Source organism: Rutidosis leptorrhynchoides, chromosome 7 (genome assembly GCF_046630445.1).
Source record: "Rutidosis leptorrhynchoides isolate AG116_Rl617_1_P2 chromosome 7, CSIRO_AGI_Rlap_v1, whole genome shotgun sequence".
In the NCBI taxonomy this organism is placed as follows: domain Eukaryota; kingdom Viridiplantae; phylum Streptophyta; class Magnoliopsida; order Asterales; family Asteraceae; genus Rutidosis; species Rutidosis leptorrhynchoides.
The window spans coordinates 116,576,883-116,583,884 of NC_092339.1; positions in this window are offsets into that span (position 1 = coordinate 116,576,883).

Consider the following 7,002-nt stretch of genomic DNA (forward strand, 5'->3'; position numbering starts at 1 on the left):
TTCCACCGGGGGCAACATCGAAAAATCGAAACAATTTGCATTAAAATTTCGAAATCCACCGGGTGCGGCTGCCCCCCCTCTTAACACATTAGATCCGCCAGTGTATATATACCCATTGTAAACACTTAAATTCATCAAATATATCCTATAAATTCACATATTTACCCATCTAAAATAATAATTTTGCATTAGCCAATTTTAAACCCTTAACCTCATCAAATACATTCATATAAACAAAACCTAATTATTTTTATATTACTTTTAAAAATTGGGGAAATATTAGCTACAAAATCATGCAGCTAAGTTGATGCATATTTAGTGTCAAAACGTCATCGATTCATTTCTTACGTATTACTTTATTCACGCTCATATTAAATTAATTATAGTCATATTATCATATTCTTGTTTGACCACACCCTTTCACAAGTAATTCCTAAAGCTACTGATGTCTATGGACCAGTATTCAAATCCAATTGCATAAATACTTAGTGGAGGGTCAAGACTATAATTATACTGAATGTTTGATTCATTCACTGAAACACACAAAGAAAGTATGAATTAAGATTGAACAAATTAGTAACTGGTGTATTGATATGTTGCGATTGACAAAAAAAAAAATAATAATAAAAATAAAAATGTAATAAGATGAAGATGAGCTTTTAAGGAAAAATTTACTCGTACTATATATGTCTATAATAACGGAATGTCGATTTGGAGTATAAAATCAATAATATAACTTTCGAAAGTAACGAACGACTACGTTTCGACCAAAAACTTGCAGCAACTTAGCTACATATATTTGTAGATGCATATAATTGTGTTTAGAGGATATATGTGATTGGTTTTATTGGTTAAAAAGGACGAATGTGATATTATTCTTTTTAAATGGGTAAATATGTAATTTTAAGTGTTTAAAATGGTTTTATATGATATTATTCTTTTTAATTGGGTATATATGTAATTTTAGAAGTTAAGAGGGGTATATTTGTTAAAACCCCATTAAAAGGAAGATTAATAATAACAAGGAAACTAATCTAGATTATTAACAAAGTGAAAATTTTCAACTAGTTCTGTTCCATTACTTATTGCCATGATTGCCATAAATCATAGGTTTATGTTAAATTTTCAGGTAAAAGAGTTTGTGTTTTTTGTAGGATCCAGGAGCTATAAGGTGGATATTTCTATTTCTGGCGAGGACTTTTTTTGAAGTTTGCGAAAATCGTAACGATTGCCAAGGTAGACAAAATTATTATTGTGTAGATTGCGATGTGGTTGCGTGTAATCGTTGCCGGTCAGAACATGGTGATCACAGGCAAATGCAAATCTACAGACTTAGCAATCAAGATGCTGCCCCACTCACTGAGATCAGCAAATATATCGATTGCACATGTATACAGGTATTTTTCTTTCTATACTAAAATAATAAACATGTTGTTGTATTCGTTTAGCATCAAATAAACAGATAGTGTTTATATTTATACCTTGCTAGCTGTCGTCTTCCTAAAACTCAAAACAAGCCTAATTAAGTTAATGCCCAAAAATAAAATAGAATATCCGACTGCAATTTATGTTACGTCGGAATGTACTTTTAAGCAGAAACAATGGAAATAAAGATATGATTAATGAAGCATGCACACTTATACATGTACATCATCAAGTAACCAGAGAACGTTCAACATATGTTTTTAATCATAAATATCATTTTTTTAAGACGACCTTGCTAAATGTACCATGTAAAATCAACCGAGTGTATCTTCAACTCCTTCATCCATCTTTAATTGTCATCAGTGATGATATAAAAGAACACCGCCACCACCATAACTAGATCCTCATAATGCAGAAATATGCACGTATATGTGTAGACAAGTGCCTGCCCACATCATATATGTAAGTAGCTACTTTTGTGAATATAAACCTCTGTACACACAGATAATGCAACATATTATGCTTTTTATAGCTTTTCTAAACCCCTCAGATAATGCAAACATATATATGATACTATTATGCTTTTTATCGGTTTTGATTTGGGGAACATAACACAATCATCTTTTCAATTAAGATCAGTGTTAATAATAGCCTTTTAGGGCTACAATGAGTTCTATATCAGGATATTGAATAAACTAAAAAAGACTCAAATTCTCATATAAATTAATTAATGTAACTAATATGTAACTAAGATGACACATATCATTTTATATATATATATATATATATATATATATATATATATATATATATATATATATATATATATATATATATATATATACATATATACACACACACATACATACATACATATTACATATACATATACATATACATATACATATAATGTAAGGTAGCATATGGTAGCATACAAATACCTAATTAATACACTTTCAAGCAAACAAAATCTATTAGCTTTCTAAATAAGATAGTTATTTTCTAAGAGAGGTAGTGTAGAAAGACAATTAATCAAACGCCTAATCTACAATCTACAAGTAAAATAATCATAAGTTTTTTAAATAGATACATACCTTGAACTGATTACCAGTTTTTGAACAATCAGCAAACGCGAATTCTGAGGTTATGATCAACAGCCGATTGGCCGTTACGAGAACCGTCTACTCAATTCTGGTTCCGGGAAAAATTTTGGGTTCACGAATAACGAGTTAACTCACGAGTGTTATTATCTGGTGGGGCGTTGGTTTGAGATATTACCATTACCATTTGTATTAAAAGTGGAAAACAAGTGTAAACCGACTATGATTAGGGCATTGACATTTTTTTAACTGGTGTCACTTTTTTATGTTAAATATTGGGCATGGTGGTGCAGAGGTGAAACTAGGATATTTTTCACCGGGGGCAAAAAAAAATTAAAACCGTTCCAATTTTTTTAAGTAAAATATGGAGGTTTTTTCCGCAAAATATGAAGGTTTTTGGGCAAAAGTCGAAGAATTTGAGGCAAAATTTGAAGGATTTTAGACAAAATATGTAAGTTTTAGGGCAAAAAAAAAATCCACAAAGTCGAAAAACTCAAAAATTTTACACTGAAAATTGCAAATCCACTGGAAGCGCCCACCCCCTCTGCCCCAAGGTACTTTCGCCACTGGCATGGTGATGTTAGGGGTGACAAAATGACACGTACCCGATGGGTACACCCAAAACCCGACGCTTTTGGGCCGGGTTCGGGTCCGAGTATGGGGATGGTTTTGATTTTTTTTCCGAGTATTGGTTTGGGGGTGGGTTTATATACAAACCTGCATACCCGAATCGTATACCCGGCTCATATACTCGTATACCCGACTCGAAGGAAATTTCAATTTCATTAAAAAATAATAAAATTTAATAATAATAATAATAATATAAGCTACAATATAGTATTGTACTATTTTTCAATATTTATTTAGATTTACTACTCAATTTAATAGCTTTATTGAAACATAAATTGAAGTAGGGTGAATGTTGAATGAAAATAGCTAACAACGGGATATTCGATACTCGCGAGAAAATCCAGTACCCCGAGAGTTTGTAAGTAAACGGGGATCCCCGTTTACCCATGGGAAAACCCGATAACCCGACGGTTAGTAAGTAAATGGGGAACCGACGGGCATGGGCCCGGGTTTGGGACAGAGTTTCCTAACCGGGTTCGGGTATGGGATTACCTAAACCCGTGCCAAACTGACCTGAATGTCATCCCTAGGTGATGTGGTAAAATCTGATTGAAAATGAGTGAAGAAAAATTATTAATAATAAATATATATTAATTAAATTAAGAAAATGTGTGATTGGTTGTTGAGGAGAAGTCATGGACCAAAAAAACTCGTCATGTTTGCAACTGACGTCACCAGTCCCAAATAACTGACGCCTGATTAATGGCCGTCAGTTTTCTTCAGAATGTGTCAGGTTGGATTGACAACCGACGCCTGGTTGGAGGTGGTCTTATCGGGTCGGGCGTTGCTTTGATGAAAAGGGCAAGGTTATCGGGAGCGTTTCCTCCCTAGCTATGCAAATGACCTTTTGTATTTTTTTTAGAAAAAATTTAAAATTTGAAATCTTTGATCATTTTCAGTTTTACACGATTGAGATTTTACGATACTCCTAAAATACCCTGATATTCTTGCCTTTTTTGTATTACTAGCATTTAAGAGCCCATGCGTTGCACGGCGACTCTTAATCATAAAAACTTGAAACGTAAAATGTTATATCAATTAACTGTATAAAGACAGTATCGCAATTGTTGTGGATGAAATAAACATAATATGCTTAAGTATTTTTGTTTTACACAACACATACATTAAGGCTACTAAATCCAACAGTAGCAAAAAACACAAAACACAGTAAGGCTACTAAACGCATCTAGTTTTATGAGCCCGTACGTTGCACGGAAGTGTAAAAAAATTAAATAATCAATTATATGAAAAACGATACATGAGTTTTTAGCACCTAAGTGCAATATACATTACACATTCTCGATAAATACATAATAGAATAAGTGAATAACCAAATGAGGGATTAAGATTTTCAGCACCAAATGGTTTGAAGTCCAATCCAGTTCAGGAGAAACTTAAGCACATTACACTCTCATGACCCGCAGCAACATGAAGGGGTGTTTAGTAAGTAATTAATTTTGTTACAAATACCTGGCCAATGTATTTGCCACCTTCAGCAAACCATTGTTACAAATACATGGCCTCAATAATTTTACTTTTTATAAATATATCTTCACAATTTATAGGACACGGGTCTTTATACGTATCTGTTATTAAGTATGCTACATAATATGCGGTCAATACTTTGAGTGATTTCAATACAATTTGAAACCTTTCGTCTATCATTCATTGTCTACAATTAAACTGTTATTCACAATTACATGTTAAAAGTTTGAAGAATTACCAAATGTCAATATTATTGAGTGGACATCTTCTTACCAATATAGTAGCAGAGTATAATAATGGCATGAAATACATAACACTAAGTTGATGAGCTCCTTTTAATTCCACTCCAAGCTGCAAGCATTCAGTTAAATTGACTTATATTAACAACTGCAGGAGGTGATTATCTGAATGTAAAGGAAATATATTATTAGTTGCTTCTAAATTTAATTAAATTAGCAAATGGGAAGTAATATTGACGATTTGTTCATGCTCATAAATAAAAACCATAAGATGAACTAATTCAAGCAGGCCATTTACCATCATACTCCGTACGTAATAAAGACTTGGACATATTAAGTGGCAGCAGTATTTGTGTAATTAATTTTTTTTACCTATCTGCTCAATATATTTCAGTAGCATATCTAGCAACCTATCTTCTAGATTTCTGTTACTACATATCCATGATTAACAAATGGTCATGCTACTTTTGGACCAGACCCAATAAATATACATGTTAGTAAAGTTTAAGAGAAAATATACTAAAAAACTACAAAGGCAATTTAGAGTGATACGAACCATAATGCCTCTGTAACTTCCTCGCTAGATGCAGTATTATGTGTTGTAGTGTGTGGACGCTTTCAGTGCACCTTGAAAGAAATTATTACTCAAACTCAATGCAGCCCATCAAACCCAGTTTTATTATTTTAATGAGTTGTAGGTGTAAATTATGTTGTTGCTAAAAGCACACTAAAAAGAAGATAAAACGTAGAAAAGCCACGAATTGACTAACTACCTACTCAATATCCCCATTTGTAGGCTAATTATACAAAATCACCACACCGACATGTATACCCCTATTTATAAGGGGCTATTAAAGATCCTACTGGGATAGAAGTAATGAGCAAATATATTGATTAAATTGGATAAAGACTCAAAGACGCATGTTTAAATATTCTATCGGGATTGGACAAATATATATATTTCAATGCCCATATAAAGAAAAGCAGGATGACTGTTATGGTGGGAGAATCATCTATTTTATTTCAGTTCTTGTTTTGGTTCTTCACCGCCACGACTAATAAATTTTCAAAATAAGTTAAGCAAAAGTTATATTCAATTGGTTCAACATAGAACCATTATTAAGCAAGAAAAAAGTTGAATCATTAACACTACCGGTATGCACCAACAATAAGTGTTTCTTCCTATACTTGTTCATAACCTTGCAATCGAGAAACGCAAAGTCTCCTACCTATAATGATATAGTTTTTGCTCTATCCATAAAATAGAAATTAACAAATGAACACAGTGAGAATCTTGATAACATACCATTTACTCAAATCATCTGCTATTAGTATATCAAATGTCATGAAGTCTCTATGAATCATCAGCTTTGAACCAAGAAGATTTTTGCAATCATCTATATCACACAAATAAAAGTTCAGTAAGTTATTATTGTAGAGTAAAAGTTCATGTACAAATTTACCATTTTCAAACTGTTAACAAACCCACCCAATTTACCTCCTCCAGACCGTAGCATACAAAGAGCACACAGTAACATTGATGTTTCAGCCTTGCCACTTATCAACTTCCCTAACGTCCGTGTTTTGACACCATGTCTTCATCACCTTGAAGTTTCAGCTCATGCATTGAATATAGAAACGCTCTATCTTGATACTAAAATCTAGCATGGTATATTGACGGTATTTATTTAAAAGTAACGTACTAAATTAGAATATATATATATATATTGTGCTTTAAAGGAGGAAACAAATTAGTTTCAAAAGATAACTTTTGGTATGGGTCAGAGTGTCAGGCTGACTCGAAGCACTTGCACTGCAGTTTTTTTTTTTTTAATGTAAAAATTGGTGTACCAAATATACTAAAAATCACAATATTTTTATAAAAATCCGTATTTGTAAATTTTAAGCTAAATTTAAAGTTACTCATTTGTTTCGATAGAAATAATAATAATAAAGAAACCATATGAACCCGTGCATAAGTAAACGGGTCGATATTACCACCTCTAACGAATTAAAACTGAACTACTAACCTTTACATCTCTAACCAAAGAAGTCAAGGTTCCATCTTGTCTCAAGAAGCAATTTCTTATAAAAGCTGCAACTATGTAAGAATCAAAACATAG